Below are 17,206 nucleotides of genomic sequence, written 5' to 3' on the forward strand. Positions count from 1 at the left end.
CTGGAACATTTATAATTTATTCTCAGACAATGGCGATCAAATGCTTGGGGATGGGGATGAAGGCGAGGAGGCTGGTCTCTTTTTATCAAGCTACAAAAAAAAAAAAAAAGCTAAACATTTATTCTTTCATAAAAGGAAAAAATAGGTTATCTTGAAATGTATTGGTAATTATTTATTGTTTCTTTAATAAGTAATTCTACACTTAAGAAGACAGGAAAATATTTAAGGGTGACTACATACCCCCTGTTCATTTGGCACTTATTTAATGCCTTGAAACAATAGGCATTCTTGTATAAATAGATTGACTTCTGAAAGTTTGTGCTTAGGCAAATAAAATTTTCCATAAAATTATAAATTTTATATTATACATAATTATCCATATTCATAAAAATGCATTCACACATGTGTGTATAGGTGGCTTTTTTTAATTATTAAAATATATTTTAATTTTTTGCTTTTGGAATCATCCTCATACCTAACCATTATTTATGGCATTTTTATGGGGGAAATGCAATTAATGTTAGAAACCTATATAAACCTACCCCTGGCAAAAGAGGAGAACTTCACTATCTTCTGTGACTCTGTAAAGCAGATAAGGGATTTTTTTTTCTCCACCAGCTCTCGTGGAAGCAGTTTTCCTTTCCTCTGGCAGCTATTTTTGCAAGTGGAAAGGAATTCGCCCCCTGGTGGTGACCACACATTAACATGAAATATTTATAAACTGAGTTTTTATGTATTACAAACTGCTTATGCATGCCTTCCTTTGCCCACCCTGAGATTTGTTTGTAAATATGTATATGTCCCAAAGCTTTTAGGGCATTAGCTCGCATCGAAAACAGGCTCTGCAAGTTTTCTGTGTAATTATTAGGGACATCAACTCTTTACCAACTATTGAACAAGAATAAATGACTTATTCTTGCAAGCTCCCAGGATACAATCATAAGCAAAAGTGTTTTTCTTCCAATACGAGTGCACCATCATAACTGTGCTCTAAGGTGGGCACCAACAGCATTACTAAATTCCCAATAAACCAGTCCCTAAGTTGGAATTTCTGTAATATACACACGCACATACACACGCACATACACACACACGCACATACACACACACGCACACACACATGCACATACACACACGCACACACATGCACATACACACACACACACACGCACATACACACACACGCACATACACACACGCACATACACACGCACATACACACACGCACACACATGCACATACACACACGCACACACATGCACATACACACACACGCACACACACGCATATACACACGCACACACACATGCACATACACACGCACATACACACGCGCGTGCACACACGCACACACACACGCACATACACACACACGCACATACACACACGCACACACACACGCACATACACACACACGCACACACACACGCACATACACACACATACACACACGCACATACACACACGCACACACACATGCACATACACACACACGCACATACACACACACGCACACATCCACACACACACGTACATACACACACACACACACGCGCGTTCTATCAAACTTAATGGACAAGGTAAACTGATCTTGTCATTCCCCAGATACAATTTTTGCTGCCTGCAATTTTCATATTGCCTTTTTTATGGTTTTCCTTTAGCCATACTCCCTAGAAGAAATTCCCTTTTTCTTTCTATATTGCCTTAAATCTCATGGTCCAACATCCCCTTTCTCTAGCAACATGAAGTACTTACTCTTTCTCTTTCCTGAGATATATTGTGAACCTAGAACATGCAGTACTGAGTAATGTGATCTCTTCTGTGTTAAAAAAAGAAAAAGAACTTTTCTGCCTGAATTACCCTGCCTGGACTATATAATTAGCACCTTCTTATACATTACCTTGTCTCTAATTTTTAATTCCACACATTTCAAAACTTTATTACATAATGTCATATTAAGGTATTTCTAAATTAGAGTATATGCTTCTTCTGAGCAGAAAAATTTCTTACACTTCTTATACAGGTTGTGCATGCCTAATCTGAAAAACCAAAATCTGAAACACTCCAAAATCTGAATGTTCTTGGGCACTGACTTGACACCACAAGTGCAAAGTTCCACACACCAGTATTTAGCACAAACTTTGTTTTATGCACAAAATATTAAACATATCATACAAAATTACCTTCAGGCTATGCATATAAGGTATATATGAAATGTAAATAAATTTTGTGTTTAGATGTAGGTCTCATCTCCAAAATATTATGTATATGTAAATACTCAAAATCTGAAAATATTTGAAATCTGAAACACCGTCACAAGCATTTTAGATAAGGGATAATCGACTTGCACTTAATTTTTCATTCATTACTTCACTTCAGGGATTGTTTACCACATTTGTTCATTCATTTTTCTAATTCGCTCATTTGGCGAGCATCTATGAAACATGAATGAGACGCTGTTGATATCATTGGGTCCATGGGACCTAAAGCTATTTCCATAATGTGTGCTCAACAAATCCCCATGGATTAAATAACCCACTCTCTTACCCAGTCCTGATTTTCATTATCTGTGAGCTGGAAAACTAGTTGCTATGAAACAGCACAAAGGTAGCTGCAAAAAGATGTTTTCCGACATCCTGAGATAATGACTCTGACTCTGACTCTGCCTCAGTTTAACACAAATTCCTTCTGTCTAGCTGAGATCTCAGTATATGTGTCCACCAAGTGCCTCATGGGAAAAGCATAAACCCTGAGGAATAGGAGTGGCGATATTTGTGCCTGAAAGCTTCTGGTCTTTTACTGTGAATGAAGCATGAGGCAGTGTCATCTGTTGAGAGAAAGGAAATGTCAGCAAGGAAGTTGGGGTTTAAGGAAGAGGGAAGAATCCCTGGGAAGAAAGCAAGAGGCTATTCCCTGGAGAATCACCAAAGGATAACTTTGAGAATCTCACTGAGATTGGAGACCAAAAGTATGTGGTGACAATGACCTGTGGTTTCCTCCAACAACATTCAGTACCTGCTTCAAGGGACAGAAAAGGTCAATTTTACATTAACCACAGTCAGAACAGAGCAGGCTGATAGCACTGGTGGAAATGAAGGCCCAGGCAGGAGAACAGTTCAAGAGATGCCCCCTCATTTGTAGCCAGGGATGGAATAGAAGGAAGGGAAGCAATGAAGGGAATGGGAGCTTGGGGAACCAAAGGACTCGCTGGGCATGGTGGGTGAAAGCTGGAGAACTTAAAGGCTGTGGTCACAGATTATTTTCATATTTACGTTTCCAACTTCAGAAATGCAGTTGTTCTTGGTGAGAATGAAGTTGAGGATGGATAGCTCATGTACAATAGAAGCAAAAGTGAAACGTTAAGGAAATCAAGTTGAAGTTTGGATGGATTCTTCACCAGAATGTTAATGCTATCTGTAATTGTGCCAGGAGTTCTGGAAGCCAGGCCTTCTGTGAGTAAGGTGGCAAAATCCTCAATAAATGAAAGTTGATAGGATGGGGAGAGTGGGATAGCCACACAGCCATGAAACTCAAAATGGTAGAAAATTTTGAGGGAATTCTGCCCCTTAGTAAAGTTTAATTGGTTTATAGTTTGGTTCATTCTGTGAAGCAGCTTATCTATTTAATAACTCAGGAAGCATAAGCATGGTTGGTAAATACATCAAAACTATGTAAATTCAGAAATAAATACTGAGAAAAAGCTTAAAGTTTTATTCTGTGGTTTTCTAATGAAAGGCAATTTACCAGCCATTATGCATTTCCTATCTCATTTGAAAATAACACTGACTGACATTTTGCTAATTCATTATGCCTGATCAAAATCATATTTTGTTTTATCTAAGCTTTGGGTGGCATTTAAGTGTTGTACTGGGATGCCTGTTTAGAAGGATTATGCCCAAGATTATTTTTTTTAATGACTAGATGTGAACGTGTTCTCTTTCTGCACCACTTCTCATTCAACTTAGAATGCAAAGTACAAATCTTATTGCAACCTAACAAAATTCCTTGAGAGTTAAGAGTCTGGTTTCAAAACTGAGAAAATGTCATACTGAGTGTTTTAAACTTAAAGCAAAAGGATAGTATGTGAATTCAAAGCGATAATGGTAAATGCTAGACATTAGCAAGTCTTTACTTCCTCGTCAAATATATGAGGAGGTGTAATCTGTAGAACTTCATTATCTCCAGCTTGTGAGAAAGCCCATGGAGGAAAACACCACCTCCATCATTTATGCCCCTTTAAATTCTCAAGAATATCTCTTGACTTGCCTGCATAATAATTAGGTTGCTATTGAGACATGTTTGTTTTCAGCCAGGCGATGACCAGGGAGGATCAGGGCTGACAGCTACATTCCCAAGGCATAAAGTGCAGGAGGGATGCAGCAAAGAAAGCCCCTTGATGTTAAGTCAGGGCATTTTGGTTAGCGGTGGGCAGCTCTGGGGAGTAATGGGACTAGGAAGACGGAAGGGTTGTAGGACAGAAGGGTTGGATGGTGACCTGGTTCTGGCTGGTGTTCTCAGGGTTTCCACAGGTCTATCCTAAAGTGAAGGATAGGCCCTTGACCATACCAGTCTTCCCAGGTGATAACATTGTAATGCCATGCTTCAGCCACAAGCCCAACCTCACTCCTGCCCTTCTAGGCAAGTTTCCTTCGCATCCATCACGTGCCAAAGATGTCACCCTCATGAATAATTTCATGGAACACGTTAGTTGTGTCCTATGCATACTAAATGTAAAATGTTTCTTAGGCCTCAACCCCTTTCTATAAATTGGGACAATAACTCCCCACTGCACCTTCTGCTCCTCTCCACTGGACAGACAATTGCAACTTTTTGTGCAGTGCCAGCCACATTCATGTAACACCATAGTAAAGGCTGAAGTAAATGGATTCGGCAGTATTAGGTGTCTGGTCACGGGACTCCTTACCACACTGGTAAAATGAACATGGCTGCCACCAATGACCCCTTCATTGTTTTCAACTACATGGTCCTCATGTTCCAAGATGATTCCACTATGTCAAGTTCAATGGAATCTTTTTTTTTTTTTTTTTTTTTTTTTTCTGAGACGGAGTCTTGCTCTGTCGCCCGGGCTGGAGTGCAGTGGCCGGATCTCAGCTCACTGCAAGCTCCGCCTCCCGGGTTTACGCCATTCTCCTGCCTCAGCCTCCCGAGTAGCGGGGACTACAGGCGCCCGCCACCTCGCCCGGCTAGTTTTTTGTATTTTTAGTAGAGACGGGGTTTCACCGTGTTAGCCAGGATGGTCTCGATCTCCTGACCTCGTGATCCGCCCGTCTCGGCCTCCCAAAGTGCTGGGATTACAGGCTTGAGCCACCGCGCCCGGCCTCAATGGAATCTTTAAGGATAGGAATGGGACACTCATCATCAATGGGAAGCCCATTTCCATCTTCCAGGAGAGAGATCCCACCAACCTCCAATGGGGTGATGTTGGTATGGGGGCCCCTGGTGTCATCACTATCTTCAAGAAGATTGGGGTTCACTTAAAGGTGAAGTCACAAAAGTCCTCATCGCTGCTCCTTCTGCTGATTCCCCCATGTGTGCAAGGAGAGTGAACCATGAGAGACATAAGCATTCCCTCAAGACTATCAGCAACAACACCTGAACCACCAACTGCGTGGCCCTCCTCCCCAAGAACATCCATGGAACTCTCCCATCAGGGAGGAACTCACTGTTATAAACAATGCCATCAGTGCCACCCAGAGACTGTGGATGGTCCTTCTGGCAAACCATGGTGCAGTGGTCATCATGGCAGCATCCTCACCATCACTGGCACTGCCAAGACTCTGTCATGAATCTTACCTGCCACCTAGAGAACACTGCCAAGTACAACGACATCAAGAATGTGGTGAAGCAGGTGATGGGGGATTCCAAAGAGCCTCCTGAGCAACACTGAAGACTAGATTGTCTCGCTTGACTCTAATAGTGTGAGGCCGTGGATGCAGTGCCTGGCTTCACCCTCAATGACCACTTTGTTAAGCTTTTTAGTATGAATTTGATTACAGTAACCAGGTCTCTGAAGGAGTAAGATTCCCCTGGAAAACAAGTCCAATAGCCTTGAGATACAAAGAGAAGGACACTCTGTCGCTAGGAAGTCCTTGCCTTGCCTCCACCCCGTAATACACTGAGAAACTCCCATCCTCAACACAGTTTCCACTCAAAGCCCCTGAAAAACCCTACCTTGCTGTATACCATCAGCACCATTAATATCACATTCTATACTAAAATGAGGGAAATCTACATGAGCTTCCCACTGAGAATCACTTCTGAGCTCTCTAGTATGGCCTATCCCTTCCTAGTTAATCTCAGATCTTCTGTCCTCACCACTAACCACTTATCCAACCCAGTACCATATACATCAGCCATACTGGCCTATTTGCTATATTTTATCAACTCTTCCTTGGTGACTACTGTTTCCTTTGTTCTAATGTTTGTTCTGTCGTACTGGCAAACCTGATAAATGATAGATAATCTTGAGAATGGAGTAGTGGAGAAAGGCCTTGATAATAAAAAGTTAATAGCATGCAATTACCCATGGATAAGTAAGTTACTGATGATTGTTGGTTGTGAAATAGCTAAACATATGATGCTACCTAAGAGGCATGACCCAAATGTCACTTCTTCTCCGGTGCTTTCCCTGGCCCTATTTCTCCACCTCCCCCAAAATACCTTCCTGCCAAAATGAATTATTTCTTCCTCTACTTTCATGAGAAAACCATAAGCCATCATTTATGAGTTCTTTCATTTTCCATTCTCATTTCTTTTTTTAATGGTTCTTCAAATTGTGTTTCTTAATTTTACAATGCACCATAAACATTTCTTCCATGCAATGGATGAAAACTTGATACTGAACCATAGAGCATTGCAGTTGTGCCCAAAGACTGTGGTAACAGAAGGGCGACTTAAAGCAAAGTATTGGCAGAAGGTTAAGCGCAGGGCCTGGTAAATGCCTGTCAGGGGCATACACGTAAGAAATGTCCTCAATTTCCCTTTGTAGGGCCCCACAGCCAGCTGAGTTTCCTTGGGTCCTTCAGGTGGAAGGAGTTCTGTAAACTTCTTTACACCCACATAAGGCCTACCCACAATATTTGTCTGATTTTTTTCACCTCATCCTCCATCCTAGCCATCTCATCAGATTCTCTGATCATCTTCCCATTGCTCAAATGCATATCATGTATGGCCTCCTTATATGCCTTGAGGCATGAGCCAGGCCACAGTTGGTTTTCTTTTGGTTTTCCTGGGTACAGTGTCCTCAGCAGGGGGCTTTTCTGCAGCCTTTCTTTCCCCCTCTGGCTCTCCTCCTTTTGACTTTCTTTTGCTCTCTGGTTTCTCCTTATTCTTTAGCCTTTTCCTCATCTTCTGCCTTTCTCTTGTTTTCTATCTTTCCATCATTTTCTAACTTTTCCTGGTTTTGCAGGGTACAAGCTGCTTCCAGCTTTCCTTCCTGCTGTGCTTGTTCTTCATTTTCCATCTTTCCTTGGTTCACAGGCTTTCCTTCATTGTCATGATAGAGTTTTTCCATGTTGAGGCTTCCTCTCCCCTTCCTTACCTTTGGGGATTGCGGACAGGTTCTGCCTTTCTGTCTAGCCTAGCCATGTGTGGGAACAATAGATATATGGACCAGAAAGCACCTGGAGCCACCATTAGTGATATGGTTTGCCTTTGTGTGCCCATTCAAATCTCACATCCAATTGTATTCCCCAACATTGGAGGAGGGGCCCGGTGGGAGGTGATTGGATCCTGGGGGCAGATTCCCCCTTGCTGTTTTTGTGATAGTGAGTTCTCGCAACACCTGTTTGTTTAAAAAAGTATGTAGCACCTCCCCCTTCACTCTCTTCCTTTTGCTCCAGCACGGTAAGACACGCCCCCTTCCTCTTCACGTTCCACCATGATTATAAGTTTCCTAAGGCCTCCCCAGCCATGTTTCCCACACAGCCTATAGAATCATGCGCCAATTGAACTTCTTTTCTTTATAAATTACCCAGTCTCGGGCAGTCCTTTACAGCAATGCAAGAATGGACTGATACAATTAGGAACCCAAGGATCAGAGTAGATTGAGGCCGACCTGGGGGAGGAAGGGCAGAAGACACCTGGATTCACATTCTCATTTCTAAGGTTTGTTCCTGCGTACAACTTTGATCCCATCCCTTCCAGCCTGTTCTGGGACTTTGTTTCTTGGGTTCTTCTTGTAACATTACCTTCACCCTTTCCTTCTGTTCTGGAGTCTGCCAGTCTGCCCGCAGATTCACGTAGATGTCCCTACCCTAAATCACTTGACCTCAGTGCCCTTTTAGCTAGTATCCTATTTCTAGCCTTTACCATCCAGCAATTCCAGGGAGCACCGTACCGATCTTGCCTTCGTGTTGTTACTAAGGCATTTATTTGTCCACAGTGCCTTTTAGTTTCCTTCTTATTCTTCTTTTTTTTTTCTTTTGAGATGGAGTCTCTGTCTGTCACCCAGACTGGAGTACAGTGGCATGAACTTGGCTCACTGCAACCTCCACCTCCCAGGTTCAAGCAATTCTCCTGCCTTAGCCTCCTGAGTAGCTGGGATTATACGCATCCAACACCATGCCTGTATAATTTTTGTATTTTTAGTAGAGATGAGGTTTCACCATGTTGGCCAGGCTGGTCTCAAACTCCTGACCTCAGGTGATCCACCAGCCTCAGTCTTCCAAAGTGCTGGGATTACAGGTATGAGCCACCATGCCTGGCTGGCTTCCTTCTTTCTTGACTATTCTTTTACTGCAGTTCTTTCAAGGTTATCTAACTATAAGAAATCATCATCATCCTAGTTGAGGTGCCAAATACAGTGGCCTTATTTTCAGTTTTCATTTAACATAGCTGACCTGTCTTAGCTTTTGAAATGTTCCCCTCCTGGGATGCCACAATTCCCTTAGTTTTCCTCCAGCCTTTCCAAGTGCACCCCTCCAGATTCCCACATGGATTCTTCCTCCTCTTCTCCTCCCTCATCCTAGGTATGTTCTTGGTCGTCTTCTCTTTTATTGAATATCACTCTTTCACAACTTTCACCACCATTCCTGCATGGATGAGTCTCATGAACGTCTTCACCTCTCTTCCAAGCCCTGGTTCTGATTTCCATCTGCCTAGGCCTCCACCTATAGGTACCATCAAGCCTTGGGACAACATGTCTACAACTAATTTGCATCAGCTCTTTTCCAGAGGTAACATTGGGTCTATCAATTATTTTTTCCTTCAAGTAGAACCACATTAATTCATGAACAAGTGTAAAGATCTGTTCTGCAATGAGCAGGCCTATGTAAACCTACCCCCAAAATCCAGAGAAGCTGAGGTGGAAGAAAGAGGCTGACAAATTCAGTTTCCCAGAAAGAAACATTTAGTATGGACTTAAAAACAGAAGCCATTATGTCCTGGACCCAGGCAAGACAAGATGGGGGATTCCCACACCCTTACCCACCAGATCCAGGCCTTATGTACCACAGGGAAGGAACAGAACTTATAGGGAAAGGAAAGAGTACTACGACAATTTGCGCAAATACAAGCTCTTATACAAGGAACAGCAGATAAAATGGAAGTCTTAGAGGCATTCCCAGAACTGGGATTAATGTGAAGTCAACTTGATGGATTAGCATCCAAGATGGAGTTGCTTTAGCCTCCATAAGATCTCTCCTACTTTTAAAGGCTTCCAGAAATAATAATTTCCTAAGGTCCTTTGGCAAATAAACTTTATAAAACAGACTACAGAGAACTAAAGGGAAAATGATGATGCTTTTACATCTTAAGATAGACATAGTTGTGTAATTTAAAGGTATAGATCAAAAAAGGCTCATTTTACAATGAAAATCATTTCTAGGAAAGCACATAGTGTTAGATGGATTTTTAAAAGACAAGATAGGCTTAAGAGTATTTTCGAGGGATCATTTATTTAAGATGGAAAGCAAAACGAGATCTTGGACACATAGATGTTGTATGAGTGCAAAGATTATTTATATTCTAATTATGTTAATTTAATTCATTTCCTCCATGGGGATCATGCTACTAAAGATTTTGAAAGATTTAGTCATTTTCTTCTGTTATAGATTACTTTAATGCTTTTTACCTTTTGGACTACTGCCTTTCTGTACAAAATATTCCCATTGGAAGAAATAGTTCTAATCTCTTTAAAATATGAACAAAACAACATCTATTCTGGAATGTTGGCTGCTCTTTGAATAATACATTTTCCTACAGTTAAAAATGAATAATTAAGGTCTGTTTTAGAGACTTGATTTCAGAGAAAGGAAGCTCAGTAATTAAAGAAAAAATGAAAATGGGAACTGGTCAGAAATGAATGACAACTTTTCATTTCCATTTAAAAGAATCTCTCAAGCACTATGTTTTATTCAAATTACCTAGGAGCCTACTCTGTTTATTTTTTTCCAAGTAGTCCCAGAGTTTGAGTAAAGGAAATGTAAGCTATGTAATTTTGGTTCTATAAGATAAATAAAAATGAAAAGCAACTCAAAAGTTCATGTTTCAGTAGGAATTGTGAAAGAGGGAAATATTGGCAAGGATGGGTTAATCTGAGGCAAGTGGCTAAGCCCCTCTACCTGCTCCTCACAGTGGCCTCTTCCTGGGGAATCCTAGCCAGGGAAGGTCACTACATGATGTAGGTTTATGATTGCTATACCTTCAAAGCTTATCTATCCCTCAACCTCTCCAAGCCTACAAGGAACTGCTGATCATTAAAGAGCTGCTGCAACTCTCTAGGATAGGTCAAGGACTTCAGATAAAACTAACATCAACCAAGGCCCTCTAGCCACTCTCACCACATGGCAGGCAGATGCATTCAATATCATCGTGGCATTTAGCTCAGCCCCATCAGCAAGAGAGATGCATAGGACGCCACAGGTCCAGGAGAGAACCCAAAAGACCCCAGCCCTCCTCTCCAACAACATCTCCGCATCTCATGGAATCCCACAGGAGAGGATCACGAGAGGAAAATAAATTTCACTTCTCTTTTCTAGACTAATAATCTTTACTTTCCAATTACAATTTATGGTATTCAAAATGATTTATTATCTCATTTGTCACCTTCATAAAATTTTAAGTTGTACTCAAGATGACTGAAAAATAGCTTAGCAAAGATCAAACCAAAACCAAAACCACTAATCGCCTATTATTGCTTGAAAGAGTTTCATTTTTAATGTAGCCTCTATCGCCAAAACTCTGTTTAATGAAGAAACTAAAGTATTAAAGACTGATCCTCATAGGCAAGGCTTCAAACTTCATGAAAAGTTTAGACATCATCAAGAAAGCCTATTATTCAAGGTTATATGTGGGGCAGTAATAGGGGTTTTGTTGATGGTGTGCATTTTCCAGTGGGTTCCAAATGGCATTTGACTAGATATCTTTGAAAGTGTTTATTCTGTTTGCTGATCTTGGATGCTCTATATTAACCACTGTACTTATATTAACTTTCTTATTTTTTTCAGATAGCTTTGTGTCATGTCCTGAAATATGGCTGTCTTTCCAAATTAATTATGTGTAATATAATAGAAAGTTTGTACCCAAAATATTAGATAGTTTACTTTTGTTCCACTATTTTCACCAAATATGCACAAACACAATTGGATTAACATACTTGAAACTTCTCAAAATAATAACTCATTCAAGGTGTACTTTTTAATGTTTTAGTATTGCATATTATTAAATGGGATTGTGTAATGAGTAGAAGGCACAATTTCTGACTTGGAGAAAGTTTCATTTGGATAGACAACCAATCTTAAGCAGAGCAAACAATTAAGAATTATATAAGACTTTTTTTTTTCTTTTTTTTTGAGATGGACACTTGCTCTGTTGCCCAGGTTGGAGTGCAGTGGTGTGATCTCAGCTCACTGCATTCCAGTGAATTTGAGCAATTCTAATGCCTCAACCTCTTGGGTAGCTGGGATTACAGGTGTGCACCACCACGCCCAGTTAATTTTTGTATGTTTAATAGAGACAGGATTTCACCATGTGAGCCAGGCTGGCCTCAAGTGATCCACCCACCAAGGCCTCCTAAAATGCTGGTATTACAGGCGTGAGCCACCGCACCCAGCCGGGAATTATGTAAGTCTTAATATAAGCAAGTACACTATGACTTAGTATGAATTAAGTCATGGCCGTGTTTTGACTTTTTTTCTAATTCTTATTTTGTTGCTATTTTAACATGTTTACCAACATTTTCTACATATTTGTTGTGTACAGAATGTAATTGATTTTTTATATTAAATATGTGTTCATTGTATATATGTATCTAGTGCATTTGCTAATATCTTTTTAAAATTATAATAATGCCCTTATTTTTAAAAAAACTTTTATTTTAGGTTCAAGAGTACATGTGTAAGTTTTTTATGTATTTAAACTCATGTCATAGGGGTTTGTTGTACAGATTATTTTGTCACCCAGGTACTATGCCTAGCACAAAATAGTTATTTTTTCCTCTCCTCTCCCTCCACCCACCCTCCACCCTCAGGTAGGCCCCAGCACCTGTTTTTCCCCTCTTTGTGTCCGTGTGTTCTCATCATTTAACTCCCACTTATAAGTGAGAAACTGCAGTATTTGGTTTTCTGTTCCTGCATTAGTTTGCTAAGGATAATGGCCTCCAACTTCATCCATGTTTCTAGTAAAGGACATGATCTTGTTCTTTTTATATGGCTACATCGTATTCCATGGTGTATATGTACCACATTTTCTTTATCTAGCCTATCATTGGTGGGTATTTAGGTTGATTCCACGTCTTGGTTATTGTGAACAGTGCTGCAATGAACATACATGTGCATGTGTCTTTATGATAGAACAATTTATATTACTTTGAATATATACTCAGTAATGGGATTGTTGGGTGGAATGATAGTTCAGCTTTTAGCTCTTTGAGGAATTGCCACACTGCTTTCCACAATGGTTGAACTAATTCACACTCCTACCAACAGTGTATAAGCATTCCCTTTCCTCTGCAACCTTGCCAGCATCTGTTATTTTTTGACTTTCTAATAACAGTCATTCTGACTGATGTGAGATGGTATTGTGGTTTTGATTTGCATTTCCCTAATGATCAGTGATATTGAGTTTTTTTCATAGGCTTGTTGACCACATATATGTCTTCTTTTGGAAAGTGTCTATTCATGTCCTTTGCCCACTTTTCGATAGGGTTACTTGGTTTTCTTGTAAATTTAAGTTCCTTATAGAAGCTGGATATTAGACCATTGTCAGATGTATAACTTGCAAAAATTGTCTCCCATTTTTGTAGGTTGTCTGTTTGCTCTCTTGGTAGTTTCCTTTGCTATGCAGAAGTCTTAAGTCTAATTACATCCCATTTGAAAAATGTCGCTTTTGTTGCAATTGCTTTTGGCATCTTCATCATGAAATCTTTGCCAGTTCCTATGTCCAGAATGGTATTGCCTAGGTTGTCTTCAGAGTTTTTGTAGATTTTGGTTTTATATTTTTCTTTGATCCATCTTGAGTTGATTTTTATATATGGTATAAGGAAGGGGTCCAGTTTTAATCTTTTGCATGTGGCTAACTAGTTATCCCAGCACTAGTTATTGAATCGGGTGTCCTTTCTTCATTCCTTGTTTTTGTCCACTTTGTCAAAGGTCACATGGTTGTAGGTGTGTGGCCTTATTTCTGAGCTCTCTATTATGTTCCATTGGTCTGTGTCTGTTTTGTACCAGTACCATACTGTTTTTGTTACTGTGGCCCTGTAGTACAGTTTGAAGTCAGGTAGCACGATGCCTCCAGCTTTGTTCATTTTGCTTAGGATTTCCTTGGCTGTTCAGGCTCCTTTATTGTTCCATATGAATTTTAAATAGTTTTTTCTAGTTCTGTGAAGAGTGTCATTGGTAGTTTGATAGGAATAGCTTTGAATCTATAAATTACTTTGGGTCATAAGGTCATTTTAACAATATTTATTCTTCCTATCCATGAGCATGGAATGGTCTTCCATATGTTTGTGTCATCTCTGATTTCTTTGAACAGTATTTTGTAATTCTCACTGTAGAGATTTTCACCTCCCTGGTTAGTTGTATTCCTAGGTATTTCATTCTTTTTGTGATGATTGTGTATTTTCTTTTTTAATGTAGATAATCGTTATCTATAAGTAATACAACTTTATTCTTCCTTTCTTATCTTTATATCTTTTATACAATTTTCTTATTTTTTACTTACTGTCTGCAACCTACAATTCAATGTTGAAAAGATGTGTTAAAAGGCATTGTTGTCTCATCTTGATTTTAAAGTGGATGTTTCTAGTAATTTACCAATAAGGATGATATTTGCCATAGGTTTTTGGTATTAGTAGATACATTTAATTAGGTTAATGGAGGTTTTTTTCTATTCCCAGTTTGCTAAGAGATTCAGCTTGAAAATATATTGAACTTTATTGCATTTTTAAAATCTTTTGAGATGACCATAGATTTTCTTATTCAACCTTAATATGGTGAATTATAGTAACATACTTTTCTTATGTAGAACCATCTTTGCATTCCTGGCATAAACTTAGTTACTAAGTATTACTAACTGCATGATTCTATTTGATAATATTTTATTTAATATTTTCACATTTATGTTCTTAAGATTGGTGAGTAATTTTTCTCAAAAGTTCTGGATTGGGTATCAAAGTTATACAAGCTCCATAAAGTATTTGGGGGAATTTCTCCTTTTTTGCTATTCTGTGGAGGAGATCTATTTCCTAAATTACCTATTCCTTAAATGTGGTAAAAGAATTCACTTACAAAATTACCTTAGCCTGATATTTATTGGGTGTCAAAATCATAATTATTACTTTAATGGTTATAGGTATAGTCAAGGTTTTCAATTCTTAATTCATTTTGATAAATAAATATCAACAACTATATACATGTATCTATTTCATTTAAATTTTCACATATTTTGACTGTGTGGTTAATATTTATACCTATTATATATGTGTTTAAGAAAAAATGTATATTCTTTAACTGTTGGATTCAAGAGCTTGACTGTTTCTTAAATCTAGTTTTGTTAATTATATCATTCAAATCATTTTCATAGTTACACTTTTCTGCTTTATCTACAAATTACTGTGAGAAGTATGTTAAGATCACCTACTCTAATGCTGAATGGATTTTCTCTTAGTAATTCTGTCATGTTTTGTTTTATGTATTATAAAGATATGTTATTAGGTGACTTCCAGTATGTTGATGGGGCCAAGGTGTGGATGGAAAATCTTTTGCTGAAGAGATCAGGCAGGTGACTTATGGATTCAATTAGTCCTCGAAGAAGAAGCCAGGATTAGAAATGTGGTTAGACAGGAAAGATATGTAGTGGATCTTCTTATCTAATGGTGTGAATCCCCATGACATACACCACAGGCCCACAAGGTTTCTGAGAATGTTATACAAGCAGAAGCATTGTCATCTTGAAGTGAAAGGGAAGAGACTGGATAAAATAGAAGAAAGTCAGCAACCTCCCAAAATTCTATAGGCGGGAAAGAGCTGATAGAGTTAACTCTGAGCCTCTGTGGACCCAGAAGTGGAGTCCAAACTTAATGGAGTTTACCTTCCTGGGTTTCGGACCTGCTTGGGACCAGGGACCCTTTTATTTTTTCCAATTTCTGCATTTTTGAATGGGAATGTCTATCCTATGCCTGTCTTGCTGCTGTGTTTTGAAAGCAGATAACATGTTTGCTAGTTCACAAGTCCACAGACAAAGAGGAGTTTTACCCAGGATGAATCACACCCAGAATCTCCCCATCCTGCAGATCAATGACTTACATGACAAGGTTAGGAACTTTTGGAGTGGACAATATTTAGAAAATGTTTTGAATTAGAGTTGATGCTAGAGTTAATGAAGACTTTGGGTAATGTTGGACTGTCATTAATGTATTTTTATGTGGAACAGACATGAATTTTAGGGGACCAGAGGACAATTATAGTGAGTTGAAGTGTGACCCCCAAAAGATATTCCTCATCCTATTTCCTGGTATTTGTGACTATGACCTTATTTAGAATAGAGTCAACAACATAATTAAGTTAATGATCTAAGGATGAGATCATCCTGGGTTTCAGGTGGGTCCTAAATCCAATGACTGGTGTCCTCATAAGAGGAGGAAAAGGGAGATTTGACAGAGAGACTTGCAGAAAGACAATGTTAAGATGGAGGTGAAGATTAGAGTGATGTGTCTACAAGCCAAGGGACACCAAGAATTGCTAGCAGCCATCGGAAGCTGGGAGAGGGAGTCCTGGAATGAATTCCCCTTTACAGCCTCCAGGAGGAACCAACACTTACAATGCTTGAATTTGGACTTCTGACCTCAAACTGTGAAAGAATAAATTTCTGATCATAATCCACTCAGTTTGTAGTAATTTGTTATAGCCAGAAGACCTAGGAAATTAATGCAATGGTATCTATCTTTCTATTCTTTTTTTTTTTGAGACGGAGTCTTGCTCTGTCACCCGGGCTGGAGTGCAGTGGCCGGATCTCAGCTCACTGCAAGCTCCGCCTCCCGGGTTTACGCCATTCTCCTGCCTCAGCCTCCCGAGTAGCGGGGACTACAGGCGCCCGCCACCTTGCCCGGCTAGTTTTTTGTGATTTTAGTAGAGACGGGGTTTCACTGTGTTAGCCAGGATGGTCTCGATCTCCTGACCTCGTGATCCGCCCGTCTCGGCCTCCCAAAGTGCTGGGATTACAGGCTTGAGCCACCGCGCCCGGCCTCTTTCTATTCTTTTATAGACCCTGCATTCCTATATTTCAATCGTGTCAGATAAAGACAATAAACTGGGTTTCTTTTTGTCTAATTTAACACTTTGTCTAATTTAACACTCTTCTTTGAGAGTGGCAAGTTTGGTTCATTTACATCTATTTTTATTGCTGATATACTTTAAAATATTTCTATTGCCCCACTTTGTGTTTTCTATTTGTCCTACTCTTTTATGCTTTTCTCTTCCTTTGATTGATTTTATTTTTTAAACTTTTAATTTCAAAATTTTGAAAGTTATTCATTCTATTCTTATTCTTTTAGGAATAAACCTTAATAAGCTAATATTCATATATAACTAAAAATTAATCAATATTTCTAAGAAATAAAAGCTCCACCTAAGAAATGAAATATCTCAAAGAAACAAAGGCTCTTAGAAAGCTTTACCTAAAATCACCTAGCTCACCAGATATTTTTACCACATTTCTAATACTGACTTCATTTTTTCACCTGCAAAAG

Source organism: Chlorocebus sabaeus, chromosome 3 (assembly GCF_047675955.1).
Source record: "Chlorocebus sabaeus isolate Y175 chromosome 3, mChlSab1.0.hap1, whole genome shotgun sequence".
Classification (NCBI taxonomy): domain Eukaryota; kingdom Metazoa; phylum Chordata; class Mammalia; order Primates; family Cercopithecidae; genus Chlorocebus; species Chlorocebus sabaeus.